This window comes from Gossypium arboreum, chromosome 5, assembly GCF_025698485.1.
Source record: "Gossypium arboreum isolate Shixiya-1 chromosome 5, ASM2569848v2, whole genome shotgun sequence".
In the NCBI taxonomy this organism is placed as follows: domain Eukaryota; kingdom Viridiplantae; phylum Streptophyta; class Magnoliopsida; order Malvales; family Malvaceae; genus Gossypium; species Gossypium arboreum.
This window is the reverse complement of record NC_069074.1, coordinates 31,652,455-31,669,158: the sequence shown is the minus strand read 5'-3', so window position 1 is coordinate 31,669,158 and position 16,704 is coordinate 31,652,455. Positions and strand designations below refer to the sequence as shown.

At 32.0% G+C, this 16,704-nt stretch overlaps 2 long non-coding RNA genes across 2 annotated transcripts; both read right to left on the bottom strand.

Annotated features, from left to right (window-relative positions):
- Nucleotides 1-9,018: 9,018 nt before the first annotated feature.
- LOC108450535 (uncharacterized) lies at nt 9,019-11,768 on the bottom strand. Its single transcript, XR_008283519.1, has 2 exons — nt 11,083-11,768; nt 9,019-10,983 (listed from the first exon to the last, which is right to left on the bottom strand). It is a non-coding gene; the product is annotated as an uncharacterized LOC108450535 (long non-coding RNA).
- A 694-nt stretch (nt 11,769-12,462) lies between these two features.
- On the bottom strand, nt 12,463-13,235 carry LOC128292582 (uncharacterized). Its single transcript, XR_008282568.1, has 2 exons — nt 12,837-13,235; nt 12,463-12,700 (listed from the first exon to the last, which is right to left on the bottom strand). It is a non-coding gene; the product is annotated as an uncharacterized LOC128292582 (long non-coding RNA).
- Between the last annotated feature and the right edge of the window lie 3,469 nt (nt 13,236-16,704).

The window sequence follows — 16,704 nt, the reverse complement described above, 5'->3', positions numbered from 1 at the left end:
AGTAAACATTCGACAACACTTGCGCCAATCTATGCCTTTTTATTTGCCGAGTAATAATCATAAATTCGCACAACGTAAATAAATAAAGCAGAGCATATAATATTTGTTGCAAAATATAAACAAATAAGTTTTCATCATTCATTATGAATTGACTTTACATATTAAATTTTAATAATTTTAAACCGAATTGCTTATAAAAGTATTATATCACAAATTGCACCTTCACCTTATACCTACAAAAACATTAATAATTAAAAACCATATAAGATGTAAACTAAATTAAAAAAATTTATTAAAAGCAAGGATTAAATAAAAAAATATGGCTTCCATCTAAAATATATAATAACCAAGTTTCCTTTATTAACAGTAGTGGTATATATTACTTCAAAGTATGTTGTAATTATATGAAATCTTAAATAAAAGAAAATTTGACCTAAACTTTAATTTAAATATTTTTATCTATAATTTTCTAGATAAATTGAACATTAAAAGAGAAGCAATAAATAAGTTTGAATGAGAAAATAATCAAATTTATTTGTGTGAGGAGAGAGAATATATAAAGGTGTACACTAGCATTGAATATTGTATGATATCAAAAAATATATTGATTTTTCTAAGGTTGGAATTTTTATTGATAAAATTCCAACACCTCCAAAGCAAGGTTATAATATTAAGAAACCTCAAACAAAAAACATAGACTTAAAACAACAAGAAGATGACAACTACACCAGCTCTTACACTCATCAACTCAATTCTAAAACTTAAAAAGCAAACTAAAGGTAACTCAGTTTATAGAGAAAGACACCCCTGATGCAACTTTAATGCCCGAAATATAGGTGATGCTGGTGAAGTAATCCAATTTAAAAATCTTAATAAAAATATCATCCAGCGTTTGAACAATTCGCTCCTAAGATTTATTCATTAACAATCAGAATTCTGTAATTGTTGACATCAATCAGCACACCTGAGAAGTCCCCACAAAATTCTTATTTCTGCAAAATTCAAGGTAAATAATCAGATCCTCTAAGTATAATTAGCTAAGGCAGATTTAGCATAATTTTAGTGGTAATATTGGCTTGTTAGACATTTTACATTTTGGGTGCATGAAAGTTAAGGCAAAGTTTAGTTGTGTTCAGAAGGCAGTAATTACCTTGTACTTAGCAAATAGCCTGAGATGGGGATCAATTGGCAGTCCAAGCTCCTCAAACGTTGGATCATAGAGTGAATTCATGATTGGCCTGAAATCATTGGACTCTTTAGTCAGCATTTTCAAGAGTTAAGCAAACTTATTTAAGATAAACAAACAAAACCTGTAAAATTAAACAACCTTGGAGGAAGAAGGTTGCCAATGTCAGGACTAGCACTAGCTCCAGTCGGTAGAGACAAAGAGTTACCCATGATTTGTTCAGCACTTGGTGCTTGTGGCTCATTGGTTTCTCTCTATAATTAATGAAAGACCAGACGGGATTAACTTCAAATCATATTCAGTTATAATAGAAAAAAAAAACATACAACAAAGCTGAATGCTATTACTTGACTAACCTTTTTCCCATTTAAATTTTTTGGATTTAGTTTGTTATATAAATTTAAGAATGAAATTACTATATTTGAATGTCGAGGTTTCCTTAAATAAGTAATCGACAAATATAAAAATAAATAAAAATAATTATAAAAATAAATAAAAATAATTTATCACAATTTGATTTGCCTATGAAATATGAATTATGTCGTGAGAACATAAATCAAAATTATTATCTTTAGACTCTCATAAGCTCTACGAAATTTTGTTATTTTCAGTTGAATCTCTAAAAATTTGAACCCATTTCACATTACATAAATTAATGCACTTTAGATAATAGATGTCTGTTGATTTACATGGATATGAATGTTTAGAGGCACACCTAATAATGGCAAAATTTTGGGAGATTTGTGGATGCCCATAAAGAACAATTCCAAATTATGTATTGAAGACACAATCAATGTCCCTCATGCCGGTATAGATCATGAAATGATAGTTAATACTATATTCATGTGTGATGTCTACTGCAATTTACAGTTATTTTAAGACCCAAATTTCTTGTTTTCAATCCAAGTTAACACATGCAAATAGTGTATAAGTTTTTAACATAAAACAGTAAATAGAAAATATCGAATCCAAATTTGAGTAGAAGTTAATAATAATATACCCTGAGGCGCTTGAAAGGTGATGATTCTCCCACTTCGAGTCTGCTCCTTGCATTGCCTCGCGGTTCGGAAGTTCCTTGCTAAACCAATTTAAAAACAAAATAACCTCGAAGGTAGAGGAAACAAATTAATTTAGATCCTAATGCAGGAATGCTGATGAGATGATACCTCAGTGTGGTTGCTCAGTGGCGTTTGCATAAGATTAGGAGCTGATGACCCAACAGTTTCCTATTCAATGTTGAATTTGGTTAGGAAATTATATAATTATTTCCGGGAAATCTTGTTAGTTAGAAAGGTATTTTACATGCAGAAGAGACGAGTTCAGGAGTAAGCTAGACATGGAAGTCCCAGAGCTAGGATATGTAGCAGTTGGTTTTGTAGTTAGATTCAGAAACCCTTGTTGTTGCACAGATACTAGCCTGTAAATTAAGTTTAAAATCTAAGTCAAATAACAAGAGTAGAATTTAAGCGTATTCAATGTGTTAATGATAAACTTAGTCCTCAATAAAGAAATATAAAAGGGTGATTGATAACAAGAAAAGGGAATCAAAATTCAATCTAGACAGCTCAGAATTATGATGGTCTTGATTTTGTAAATTAGGCATCATTGAGGATAGATTACTTGCTTGCAGATCTTAAGCTGGTAATAGAAGGGAACTGAAAGCCAAATAGATAGACTATGATTAAAAATTACTTGAAACAATATGCATTGGGCCCTAAATTTAACTTGAAAAGATAGAATACACCAATCCCAAATTTCTTTTCGTCTAGGCTTAGTTCTACAAGTATCTAAGGGTAATGTTGAATTGGGTTCAAACTGAAATTTCAATTTTGTTTGCCTAAGTTCAAGGTGATTCCAAAATGTAAAAATCATATTTGTGTCGTGTCTAGTTAAATCAATTAGATAGTCCAAGCTGTGAACAAATCTACTTGCTTTCTTGATAATGAAATTTAGAAGAAAGATAAGTAGTACGTACCTCAAAGGAATGAAAATTTCATGGAACATGGTGTTACCAGTTTGTGAATTATATAGTCCAAGTGCCCATGGGAGTTGATTATTTTGATAGGAGAACTGCTGAGCCCTAAAACAACAAAAGAGCAAACAGTTGATTCTCATAAAGTTCCCTTTAGAAGATATACCAAACTAGATAAGAGTAGAGATCGAATACATAAGCTCCATAGGCAGTGAATGCTTAGTCAGATCGGAATTCTGGAGCAGTGAGCCAGATGCATTAGGCATACCAGCCAATTGATTAAGTAGCTGCATCGGGTTACTCAACTGCTGGGGCCTATATTAGATGTACGAAAAAATCAATCACAATATTGTTCTAACTTTCTTATGTTGATGTGATATATAAATTATCTACAAAATACCTTGGAGGTGTAGAAGCTCTCGGCAGCATTAAGTTGTAACACAGAAGATCGGAAATGTTAGTTGCTTTGAATTGATCAACTAGTGACCTGAAATCCAAAGAAACAACATACACAATTAGGTATATATCTCAGTACTATTGTTTCGATTCCAAACAAGAAGATTGAGGTTAGAAGATATCAATTCAATACCCTGGTGCCAAAGACCTATAAATATCAGTCTCTTTATTACAGAACGCTGGCGGCTGGTTGGTTTGGGTAGATTCTCCATTCAGAAATCTGATCCCAGTCTGCTCATCATTTATTTCAAACTCAGTCGAGAAAATGCGACCCATACTAATCTTGAGTTAAAGTAAACAATATTGATACTCACTGAGCTTTGAGGGAACAAATTTGGGTAGTGAACTGCTCGCTGATTGCGATTGGAATGAGGGTTTCCCTTTTTCTTTTCAACCCCATCGGCAAACAATATTGTCTTGCCTTTATCGAGGGGTTCTACCCGTTGAGGCCTATTACAATGTTAGAAACATGTCATGTTCAATTGGTAGAGGAAAATATCATGCATCGTTACTTTTAAAAGGTCAACAAAGGAATCAACATACTGTTGAAGCTCAGCACGGAGGCTTCTTCCAGTTTGAGTATTCGGCTTGTTTGCTTGACCTGAATTGCCCAAATGCTTTGAGTGAGACGATTGAGTTGCAGAGCATCCATTTTGTGGGATATTTTCCGCCTGATTGAGATAAGAGAAAGTCATCGTCTGTTATTATTAATCATGTTTCAGAAGCTGGAACTGACTGATTGGAATGGGTTGGGAGAGGTACCAGTGCCAAAGAGAATGACTGTGTTGGCCCCATTATAAGAGGAGTAAACGAAGTTGCTTGTTGTGCAGCTGTGGCATCACCACCTGAAGAACCACTGCCTTCAATTCCTGGACATGTTGGCTGCATCGGCTTCTCGTTCGACCTCCGATGCTGAAGAAAAGGTTCATCCGTAGTGCCTGCAGGTGATGACACCAACTTCGCTTTCTGCTATCGACAAATACAACAATGTTTATATCAGTCAATGGCAAGGAAGAAATAATCTGAATCATGATCCATCCTCTTGTTCTTGTAATATTCACATTAGTTTGGGAGAACTAACAGGCAAAGGATTTGAGTCGCCATTGATATTGGCATTCATTTGATCTAGCTGAGGCTGATCATCTCCTGCTGGTGCCAATCCAAGTTCCAGTTTCGCATCCTCCTGCTTAAATTGCACTCAAAATTTTCCATGAGATTTTACTTATTTCAAGTACATGAACTAGGCATTGATGTTATAAAATTACTCTTATGGAGGGATTTAAACAGCGACCACATCAGAACGTTACTATCATTATTTTGCAATACAAGTTGATGAGTCCAAGACTTGGTCAGTGAGAAATTAAATAGAAAAATGAAGGTAAATGGAGATGTACCGATGCTTTCTGCATCCGTGATGCTTCTAGTTCTTTTGCTGTATACTCAGCAAGTAATGATCCTGATAGAGACAGGTTTGGACCATTATTAGCCGAGGGAAATTCAGGGACTTCATTGTCATGATCAGAGGCAGGGAGATTGAACTTGGAAATTGGCTGCTTAATTTTTTGCATATCCTCATCCCCATATCTTGTTCTGCTTTAAAAACATATAAATAAAGCAAAATAGGGAAATTAAATGTATGCCATTGCAAAAGGAATTACTGCACAATCACAATGCCTGAATTATTTAAAATTCCACTTGGAATTAAATGAACTACAAGTCAGTAGCCAAGGTTTAGAATGGAATAGAAGTAGATTAATTAGGCATCAAAAAGTCAATCTAAAAAAGCAAAGAATGATTGAATTATATGTTGACATTCGATAAGAACTACTGTTGGACTAAATTCTGATCATCTCTTTCACTTCCAATTTTAATACCAATTATTATTGGCTTTTAGACAAGTTGAAAAGAAATCATATCAATGGTTTTAAGTTCTATAATATTCATTACATTTTTTAAAAAAAATATGCTTTCATTTTATCTCACTTTCTATATTATTAAGAGGTTTAAAGAAAAGGACTTTTTTCAATTTTATTTATATCCTTATAATTTGATTGCTCCTATCTTAATATTTAATTTGCATTCAAATAAACACTGTTATTTTATATCCAAAATCTTATATTTGTACTCAAGTAGATTCATGTTTTAAAAGTTAAATCAGTCGGATGTTGAAGTTATATTGATTTTTATTGTTTAATTAAAAAAAAGAAAAAAATTATGATATGTAGCTCCAAAGAATAAAAATAAAACATTACTTTTACCATTTTATTTGAATAATTTTCAATTAAGTACCTAATTTCAGTAAGATATCTTTTTGTATTATTACTTTTTATTGGACCCATGGTAATGGTATGTTCTTACATTTGCGGTCTGAGCAAATAAGTTGACCAAGAAGGATTCAATTCAGGTCCAGATATGCTTTCCTTAAACATTCATTATCAAACAACACCATATTTAATGATATTTATTATGTCATATTTTCATAATGCTAATTTTCTTAATAAAATAAATATTATAAATATATAAGATACCAAAAGAATTATAAACATATATTAGCCCTTCTATTCGATTTTACTAAAATGAATGTTTTAATATAATCCTTTAATACAATATGCGTATTAATATATGTCCAACCAATTACAGTAAAGAATCTATTTAGTATAATGCATAACGGACAAATAATGGACAAAACTAACACAAAACATACATAAAGTAGGAGCGAAACCCATAGATTATAATTGCCAATAATACCAACACCTCATTGACTTTATTTTTTTTAAACTCATTGTTTAAGTTTTTCTCAAATTATAATAAAATTATTCTAAAATTTTTATTTTATGTATACATTACATACTTCCGTGAATGATGTGTAAAAAGAAATGGTTTTTTTTCTTTTAACTTTCCTAAATTCATTCATTTTAAACACAATAATTTTAAATTTTATACAAAATAAGGTGATATCTTCCTTATATTATCGATAAAATGGATATAGATTTAAGTTTATAAATGATATCACAAAAATATTCTGCAGAACTTTTAATTTTACCATTAATAGATCGATAGCATCAATTTCAAACACAAAGTAATAGATCGATAGTATCAAGGTTAAACACAAAATAATTTACTTCTATAACGTAAATATAAATAAAGATATAAACCGTCCAGTTCATTTATATCTTTTATTTTCTTTCAAAAAGAGGTGGAATAATATTTAAAAGGAAGTGATTAATTAGAGATAGACATTGAAAACATTAAAAACATCACAATGATTGAAATCAATCTACTATGGTGATAATTGAAAGGTAGAAAGAGGCCTTTACCTGATGGAAGATGGTATGTTTTGGTGATAAAGGAGACCACAAGAAAGGCAAGCAATGGGGGCTAAAGGAGGAGGAAGCTTAAGCACAAAAGATGTATGTAAAATGAAGATGGGAATGTGTTGTGAAAATTGAAAACTTTGAATGCTTATTTATAGGGGAAAATTGGTATTATTGTGTCATAAAGTAGAAATTCTTTTGGTTTAAGGGTGATTTTAACTTTTAAACATATGTGAGGATAATTTTAATTTGATGTATAATTTGAGATTTAATTTAATAGAGCAATATATTTTTAATTAATTAATTAAATTTTTTAGTATCAACGATTATAATTTTTGTTTTAAAGTCTTTAGCTCGAAAATATTTAAATAAATAATATTTTTTATTTTAAGAATTGAGTTTTGTATAAAATTTACTTATAAATGCTAATATTCATATATATATATATATATATATATATATATATATATATATATATATATATATATATATATATATATATATGAGGTTTAAAATTAAACAAATTTAAAAATAAGATGCTGTATGTATTTCATAAGAATGATTATATAAATATATATAATAATGTCAACAGTTAAACATGGATTTTAAAATTTGAAAAATAAAAATATTAATTTTTTTATAATAAAATGCAAGGATTAAATTTCAAAATTTAAAAAGTATAGAGTTTTATAAAATATTTTACCCAAAAATAATATAATTATATATTAAATCAGTGTGAATGGTTGTGAAATTAAGTATAGTTACATATAAGGTGATGATGATTTGTGAAATTTGACATTACCTATATTTTCTTGTAAATATTAATTGGAATCATTATATATGCATATATGGTTAGCATTTAATAAATTTAATGTACAAATCCATTATAAGATACTGTTAACTTATTTAAAACCCTAACACCTCATTTAAAAGATTTTAGAAATAAATTACTTACTATTCCATTTAAATGTTTATTGCTTTGTTAGATAATACCAAAACTTGCATAAACTCAAATTAACTGTAAAAAGAATTGACAGCTCTATACCTGGCTGTATTTATTTCATACTGTATTCTTAAAACTATAGTTTCAAAACCATGGGTGTTAAGAATTAAGACAAAACCATTATTTTCTGAAATAAATAATTTAATATTAAGATAAATTTAGTACATATTAGAATTTTAATATTTATTAAAAGAAAATTTTTATACCATGTATAATTTTAACCCAAATGTAGATTGGTGGGCTAATTGTAGCCCAACCCTTGGGCCTAAAGAAAGGGCCCAGTCTTCATTGCAATTTCGGTTTCTATATATTGTATCCACATCAAAGTTGGTGGCATTTTAAAACACTACTAGATTTTATCACTCACATAATATGGATGAAAAATAATAATTTATACTAATTCTCAAAACATTTTTTTGTTTTAAAATTATTTAATTATAAATATAGGTAGAGTGATAATAAATTTATATTTTAATATTATTAAATGCATGTTAAATTTTTAATTCTTTTACAATTAATCTATATTAAAAGAGACATAAAAATATTATATGACAAATTGAATCTTCACCTTATACATACAAAAACATTAATAATTAAAAACTATATAAGATGTAAACTAAATTAAGAAAAAAATATTAAAAGCAAGGATTAAGGTTGAAATTAAATTACAGTTTAAATCTGAGGGAAGTAAATAACAAATATCTCAAAACGCAATAGTTGCTTCTCTCCCAACCCACGTGAATTGGAAGCTTTGCAGGATGTTGAATGTGTTTTTTTTTGACTAAATTCATAACTTTTATAAAGTCTAGGGACTAATAGTAAAATTTAATTTTTTAAAATAAGTAATTTTAGTTATATTGAATAATAAGTATTTATATATTTTTACATAAAACTAAATAATTTAAATGATATCTTTGTTTATTACTCAAAATTTTAAATGATAAAATAAAAATCTATCAAATTTAACTTAGTATTAAATTTAGTGAAAAATTAACAGAATATAAAATCTATTATTGTTAGTGAATAGTATAGACTTTTATATAATTTAGTGAAAAAAGAGTGAGTTGACACATGGCTCAAACAATCCTTATACTTTTTAATAATTTTTTTTTTTTTGCTTAATCAAAGTGCAGCAACTTTCAAAACTGTAGCAAAGCAAATCAAACAGCAAGAAAAACAGTCCCCACCTAGGAACAAAAACCAATCACAGACAAAATACAACAAACAAACCACAAAAACCCCACTGAACCCTCTGTTAAACAGACCACAAAACAGAAAGAAATTTGCACAAATCACCCCAAAAAACCACAACACAACCTATAAATACACCTACAAGCGCACAACAATAACACACCTTGAGTCACCACCATGCCTTAAACATGCCCTGGCTTTTCAAACCAACAACCGCCGGCGCAAAAGCCATCTTATTCCCACTCTTGTCCACTATAAAAAAGGATACATTTCTAATTAACGACAACCTAAACTCGACTTCCTTAAAGAGAGAAAACAGCAACCACGGTCTCAAACCTTTATTCTCCATCCAATTAAACACCTCCATTGAACCAACCTCAATGAATAAAGAGCATTTACCATTTCATCCCATCTCTAAAACCATATCCAATGCAATGCTTATTGTCCCGTCCTCCGCAGCAAAGGAGTCTTTTGCTGTAAACGGGCCAGAAAATAAGGCCCTTGCCACTCCATTTGAATTTTTTAACACCCCTCCACACCCGACTTCATCCTCAAACGCCACACCACAAACATTAAATTTAACCCCACCATAACACGGAGAACACCAAAACCTGCCACTCACTTTTTTGATATTACACCAACTTCTATATGGATAGACCCACCAAATTTGCTCATCCACTTTCAATTCTTCATACATCGATCTTATCTACATCAAAGCCTGAGTCTTTGAAAGAAAAACCAAACTGGACATTTTCGGCCACTTTCAATCGAACATCAGCTTATTCCTCGCTAACCATACCGACCAACAAGGCGCTGACACCGAGATCCTCCATAAACTTTTAACCACACCTAAATAAGAGACATTATTACAAAATAAGAAAAAATCAGGGAAACCATCAAATGGCCTCCATTTCACCTCCCACCAATCCAAAATTTTTCTCTAAAAATTCTCAATAAAATTGCAATGGAAGAAAAGATGAACCGCAGTCTCCTGTTCTCTGTAGCACCAAGGGCAACCGTCCTTAATTGACCAAGCTTCACGCCTCTTCTAATGAGGAACTCCTTCGTAGGAAGACGATCAATTGAAATCATCCAAAGGAAACTTCTCACTCTAGGAGGCACCTTTAACTTCCAGATTTTATCAAAATCGAAACTTAAATCCACCCCCAACACTCAGCAATAATTCTGTTAATTTTCTCACCGAAAACACCCCTTTATTGTCATGAATCCATAATAATCTGTCCTTCACCTCAGGGAACAAAATTATGTTGCTCAAAGCTTCCTTTAAACGAGAGACCATATGAATCTCCCCATCCAATAACAGACAAGAAAATAAATCAGCCCAATTTACCTCCATGAACCCATTCAACATCGAGAAATCTTTAACCAGACTATTTTTATTCAAGGCTAAACGAAATAGCCTTGGAAATTCCGCTCTCAAAGGACTATCTCCACACCAAACATCCTCCCAGAATAATATTGAACGTCCATTCCCCACCAGCCATCTAAAAGACTCAATCCCTGCCCATCTTGCTACTATCGAATCTTTCGCATTCTCCACAATACCCTTGCAAACCACTGACATATCTTTTGAATTGTTCATTTTGAAACACCAACGTTGCGTAGGAGTTTCCATACTTTGCAGCAATTATTTTCCTCCACAAAGCTTCTCTATCCACCGCGAACCTCCAACACCATTTAGCCAAGAGAGACTTATTTTTAACCCTTATGTCCACCACTCCCGCGCCCCCTTTAGCCTTTGGCAAACAAATCTGATTCCATTTTACCTTCGCCATTTTCATCTAACCTCCAACGCTTCCCCACAAGAAGTTTCGTCAAATTTTATCAATCTTTTTAATCACTGCAATAGGCACTTGAAAAATTGACATAAAATAAATAGGCAAAGAGGATAACACGGCATTAATAAGCACAACTCTGTCAGCCCAAGAGAGAGACCTACTTTTCCAACCCGTTAATTTCCTCTCAACTCTCTTCACAATACCATCCCAAGAAGATATCTTCCTTGGATCAGCACCTAAAGGAATACCTAAGTAATTGAACGGTAAATCCCCAAATTTGCATTTACAAACAACATCCATTCTGAATACAAACTCCTCTTCAGTATCAAAACCCACTAAGAAAGATTTTCGAAAATTTATACTTAATCCAGAAAAAATTTCAAAACAACATAAAATATACTTAGTGTTCCTTACCACATCCTCATCCGCCCTTAAAAACAAAATGATGTCGTCCGCAAATTGTAGATGTGAAACCGAATGCCCAGGAATAACGTCTTTAAACCCCTCAATGACCCCTAATTCCTCCGCTTCCACTAACATCAGATGCAAAACTTCTGTCACCAGAATGAATAAAAAGGGGGATAATGGATCCCCTTGTCAGAGACCTCTAAACATTCTAAACTCATTTGTAGCCGCTCCATTCACAAGCACTGCAGCCCTCGTTGATGACACGCACAAAAAATGGGATAATTTTTGGAAATTTTATAAATTATATATATTTAAAAAATTGACTTTTTTATTCAAATTTAAATTACATTAAAAAAAAAAGACATTAACTATGAATCACCATGTAGACTATTCCATCGGCATCTAGTGTAACTACTAATGGCCTTGTTAAATTGTAACAAAGTTATCCAATTTGACAAAGAAATAAAAGGCTGAGAGCTAATTAAAGAAAAAAATGAGTAGAAGCGAAATTGAGGAAAACCATTAAAATTGAAAACTAAATTTATGATTATCTAATTTCTAAATAGATTTAATGGAATAATTTTTCCTAAGTAATTCGAAAATGAAAGAAAACAAATTTATATATATATAAAAACTAAATCCGCAGATATAAAAGAATTATCCTTAAAATTTAACAAATATTTTATTAAAAAGAAGCATCAATTGTGATGTTGATATGATAATGTAATATTGGTGATCTCATTATAGATAGAATATTTTATTAAAAAAATATTGACGTTTGGTTAATCAACAATAAAGGGCAAGAAATTGTTTAATTATACAATGCTTTACCTTTACGTATGTCAAATTTTTTGTCCTGAACCTCAATATTTTGTTCTTTGTTCTTTGCAAGTAATTTGTTATAGAATAGCTCATAACTTGAAATTTGATCTAATTTTATGAATCATAATTCAACCCATAATTAGTATCCTTGTAATCTCGTGAGGTGGACATTGATATGGAATGCGTGCAACTGGGTGAGGTGAAAGGTCAGCACCTCGCGTAGTGGAACACCCCGCAATTTTGTGAGATATTACATTAGTCTCTCACGAGAAAGACATGCGAACACGCTTTGTGAGGGATACACAAGCATATATGATGACACTTAGGTGTGAATTTTATTAGAAAGACACGTTTAGGATACGTGTCGAACTTAAATAGGATACATGTTATCCTGACTTATATATACGACACATAACTACCTCCCTAACATGTCACATCAAAAAACCATGTCTTATAAATAAGGAAGAAACTGCTCCCAAGTGGAACGGAGATAAAAAAGAACCTCAACTCACCGCGTCTATAACATGACTCACCCAAGCTCAGTTGTTCCTGCAAATGAAAAATATATAGATAGGGTAAATCCAACCTATGTTTTTTATTTTCAATGTAACAATTTTCTATCTTATTGCGATCCTTCTCCCACTGAGAAAAACCCTCTTAAACAAAAAGTAGCCGAAAATCGCACCTGACGGAGATCCCGTGATGCTGGTAAATTCTAGCTCAAGGTTCAAAAAACCTGTAGTTTGATTTGGCCAGCCATAGTCTATTACATCTTCCCTTCGCAATTAGTGGTGGCGAAGCAGTAAAAAAGAATGCTACGAACTTGGGTGTTGTCCTTGTAGCGAGCGATAATTTGGGTAGGGGGTTACAAATTGGGGAAACATGAAAATTGCCTAAATTGATGAGAGAATGAATTTTAGCGGTGTACCTCGCCCAGACTCCATCTCGTTTTGAATGACGGAACCTGCTGCTTGTATGTTGTTGAGATTGTGTTTTATCTCAGGCAATAAGTTAGCTAACCATTGAGGTAGTCAAACCTTCAATAAATTATTGAAGTTGACAAGGCACGAACATAATTGAAGTGAGCGAGGAATAAGACCTCGTCATGCTTCATTCATTTTATTATGCCATAACCCTACCCAACTTTTATTATGATAAGCTTCGTCACTATCATTAATTTTTTATATCTGGTTCACCAACTGTCATTAAATATATATTTCTAATTTGATCAAAATGTTGTCATTGGAGCATAACTCACCAAGTTAAAGTATAATTAGCTTTTATTGATATTTTCTCTGAGTGATGCAAGGATAAATATAAGAGGTGAAGTCCCCCAACCTTTTCAAGCACACATCGATGAAGGTATACTTATATTATATAAATAATTACTAACGCTTATCTCAAATTTAACAGGAATTAGTACCAAATTTATGGCTCCTCAAAGGTGAGTAATGCTTTGCCATAGTTATAATTATTACAGGGTTTAAAGTTCAATTTCCTTTATGTATGAACATGTGTTATTGGTTGACATGAGTTGATAGACCACTAAACTACAATCATGTATGAGAGAAAATTTTGGTGACTGCCTGGCGAAGTATATAGTATCAATATCCCATTTAGTTTGTAATTATAATTTATAGTGTCATCACCCCACTTTGTTTGTAATTCCAAAGCATGCTTTTACTGTCTGATTGTTTCTATTTGCAAATGCAAACCCTATGTATGAATCATGTAATAAAGCATTCGATTCCACCTTACCATACTATATGGATGAAGCAGGAGCTAGCATACTACTAATGGTTAAGGAAGGACATCCGTTACTTATACTGAGGGTTCTGTATATGCAGTACCGAGGGCTAACAGTTGGCGAAGGTGTACCCATAACACGAATAGTATACATGCTTGGCAAAATTTTACTGTGTATATTATATATTAAAGCTTAATATTAATAGTTGGCGGACTATTAAAGCTAATTAAAAAAAAAAAGTGAAGCATCATCTGTACTGGCGAAGTTACGTGTAATTTATGTGAGTATATATTATTGTGATGTGGCTAAGCATCATTTAGTTTTGGCTAGGGTTACATCAAGTTAGCAAGGGTTATATTTTGCCCATTCATTTTTTTCGTTTCATTTATTTTATATATATACATGACTTGTCGTATATAGATGGAACTGTATGCATAGCTCGTCAAGTGATGTAAAATTCATATTTATTAAGGTATATTATATATTATAAAAATTCCTGAAGTTTTCTCCAAGTGTCGCAGGGTTAAATATAAGGGGGAGGTCCTAAGTTTTTTCAAGCCTACCTCGTTAGGGGTAAAGTCAAAATTTTTTTTAGGGTGTTCGAAATTAAATTATAATTTTACTATAATAAAAATATAATTTTAAAAATTAAATTAAAATTTATCATTTTTAAAAAATCAAAGTGTAATTTTACTTTTACTAATTTAAAATTTTACAAATTATAAAAGGCCAATTTAAAGGAGGCTGGCCCTATTAGCCCTTAGATTCACCATTGTACCCGTTGAAAGGTTAAAATTTTGATTACGCAAAACGATAAGTACTGTGCGACATATTTAACAGGGAAGTACCTCATTGGTAATCCAAAACAAGATCAATACCTCGCCAGGCCAAGTACTAGGATAAATGTCATAAAAAAAATTGATTTGGAATAAATTGTACACAAATAAAGCCTCATCAAACTCATTAGCACCTTGCCTCTTGATCGATACAGGTTTTGTTAAGGAAGGTATAAATTCTCACCTCCATTTACATATATTCCTTTATTAATATATGCAAAGCCAAAGTTACCGATACATCGCAAGGCTTAATTTTCTCATTAATTTTCTCAATTAATTAGAATGTATATCATTTATTATTGCCATGACCATTGACATTACTTATATCTTCCTTGTGATCCATGATTCAAGATTTACGCTATACGTTTAAGGCGAGCCTCACTCTACCTTATAAGATTTTTAAAATCTTACGGTTCGCAGATTTAAGATCGTGAACTTTTACTTATAAGATTTTCAAAGTCTTACGGTTCTCCGATTTAAGATCGTGACCTTTTACTTATAAGATTTTCAAAATCTTATGGTTTGCCGATTTAAGATTGCGACCATATACTTAAAATACTTTCAGAATCTTCTGGTTCATTGATTTAAGACCATGGCCATATACTTATAAGATTTTTAGAATCTTACGGTTTTTCGGTTTAAGATTGCGACCATCAGGGGCGAAGCCAGGGGGCTGGCATGGGCCCCGACCCCCCTAAAATGTAAATTTGATCTTTTGGCCCTTAAATTTTTTTTTAAAATTTTAAATTAGTAAAGGTAAATTTTCACTTTGGCCCCCCTAAAATTAAAAAAATTCGATTTAATCCTTTGCAAATTATAAAGATATAAACTATAAAAAATTAAAATTTTATCCGCCCCCCCCCCCAAAAAAAAATTTGTTCTAGCTTCTCCCCTGGCGACCATATAAGATTTTCAGAATTTTCGGTTCACCAATTTAAGATCGCAACCATATACTTATAAGATTTTTAGAATCTTACGGTTCGCCAAATCCCCTACCCACACACCTCATCTATCTCCCTTGTCAACTCCCACAATACACCTCATTGATCTAAACCACCAATCTTCCTAATGTTACTCGTTAATCTAAGTTGCAATTTTGTTAAATCATAAGACAAATTGTCAAATTGCTCGTCAAAAACAAATTATGATCCCTTGCAATTTATAAAATAGACAAATATCACCTACTTTAATATGCTACGAAACACTTTATCCCTCCTTCATTCGAATAGCCTAACACCATAAAAGTTTATATATTTGAGAAGTTAAGTTTCATTTTATAAATCTATATGATAATAAGTTCTTTGCAAACTTGAAGCTGGTCACGGTTCACTAATCATAAACAAAAAAAAAAGTATATAGAAAGCAAACATGACAATCATCTAAGCTTGCATAAAGTCATAACTATATTTTGAACTTCATTCTTAATTCAAAGTTGAGTACAACTAAGCTGTCAATTACACGAATGACGCCCGCAATTATGTCTTAGAAGAGTCACTTTATAACTCTTCTTCGACAAAGTGGGCGACAAGTTGTTATAGAATACCTCATAACCCGAAATCTGATCCAGCCTTGTGAACTGAAATCTGACCCATAATTGGCACCTTCGCAATCTCGTGAGATAGACATTGACAGGGAATGCTCGTAACCTTGCGAGGTGAAACATCAGCACTTTGCGAGATGGAACACCTAGCAAAACATTGACATGGTATGCCTGCAACCTTGCGAGGTGGAACATCAACACCTCACAAGGTGGAATACCCCACAACCTTGCAAGATGTTACATCAGTCCCTCGCGAGAAGGACATTCGAACATACCTTGCGAGGGACACACGAGCACATATGATGACACCTGGGTGTGAATTCTACTAGAAAGACACATCTAGGATATATGTCAAACCTAAAGGAAATATGTGTCATCCTGAATTATATGTATGACACCTAGCTACCTTCCTAACATGTCACATCAAAGA